The following is a 1,564-nucleotide window of genomic DNA, read 5'->3' as shown; positions in this document are numbered from 1 at the left end:
TTGGGGGCTGGAAAGGTTAGAGCACGGGCTGCTCTACCAGAGGTCCTGAGTCCAATTCCCTGCAACCACATGGTGGCTCACAACCATCTATAATGAGATCTGATGCCCTCTTCTGATGTGCAGGTGTACATGCAGACAGAACACTGTATACATAATAAATAAATCTTAAAAAGAAAAAGAAAAAAAAAAAAAAAAACCCAGGAGCCGGAAGCAGGCAGGTCTCTGTGAGTTCAAGGCCAGCCTGGTCTATGTAGCAAGTTTCAGAGATGCATAATGAGACCCTCTCTCAAAAGTAATAAGCTACAAATTGCAATCATAGAAAATAAGTATCAACAAGAAGGCTAAAATAAGAAAAATGAATAGCGTTTAGCAACAAGCAGAGTGCAAGATCCCCTCCTCCTGGTGCCTGCCACCCTCACCAACACTGGTGAATCTGCATTCATGAGCAGGAGGACTCAGGGTCAAAATGCTGTTTGTAGTAGTGTTTCTCAATTAGTTCCTTAGTGTAATGTAATTCCAATAAGAAAACCCAGTGGGGGGTTTTATTATAGCTACTTGACAAGATGAGTTTTAAATTTATGTGGAAGCAAATGTTATGAATGGCAAAGTCAGTTTTGTGAGAAAAGCAAAGGGAACAAAGCAGGGAGCTTTGAATAGAAATTAGAGTGTATGACACAGCAGCTGAATTATTTTGGGGGTGACGAGATACCCACTTGGCCTCATGTGGTGGCACATACCTTCCATCCCAGCACGTCAGAAGCAGAGATGGGCGATCATTGAGTTCCATGCCAACCTGGTGTACAGGATGAGTTCCAGGCAAGCCAGGACTTGTTCAAGATTTTTAATCGCAGGGTGGAGAGACGCCGCAGAGTAGGAAGGCACTTGTCTTTGAAATTCTTGAGCGCTCCTTGGAAACTACACGGTGAACTGAGGAAGTGACTCCCAAAAGATGTTCTCTAATTCCAACCTGTGTTGCGGTGTACACACATCCCCCAGTACACAGGCACCCACACGAAGTGTACCCTATTATTTTTTAAATTGAGGCTGGTCTTGGTAGTGCTTACCTGTAATTCTGGCACCCAGAAGGTGGAGGCAGGAGGATCAGGAGACCAAGTAACTTAGCAAGTTCAAGGTCAGCCTGGCCTATATGAGACCCTGTTTCAAAACTCACAAATGTGCTGGGAAGTGGTGGGGCACACCTCAGTGCTCAGGAGGTAGAGGCAGTCTACTCTGGTCTCCCAGTTCTAGAACAGCCTGGTCTCCAGAGCGAGTTCCAGGACATCCAGGGCTACAAAGGGAAACCCTGTCTCAACAAACAGCACAAATGCTTACTTCTGTGGGGCTATGGGTAGAGCACACGCTAGCAAGCACTCTGCCACTGAACTGTTGATCCTGCTTCACACATGGGAACAAAATTGATGGGTGAGCACCGCCACCTAGTGGCCACCGTTCACACTGCAATGGTCTTTCTTTTTTTTCTTTTCTTTCTTTCTTTCTTTCTTTCTTTCTTTCTTTTCTTTCTTTCTTTCTTTCTTTCTTTCTTTCTTTCTTTCTTTCTTTCTTT

Source organism: Psammomys obesus, unplaced genomic scaffold (genome assembly GCF_907164565.1).
Source record: "Psammomys obesus unplaced genomic scaffold, mPsaObe1.curated_primary_1811, whole genome shotgun sequence".
Classification (NCBI taxonomy): domain Eukaryota; kingdom Metazoa; phylum Chordata; class Mammalia; order Rodentia; family Muridae; genus Psammomys; species Psammomys obesus.
This window is presented reverse-complemented; position numbering follows the sequence as displayed.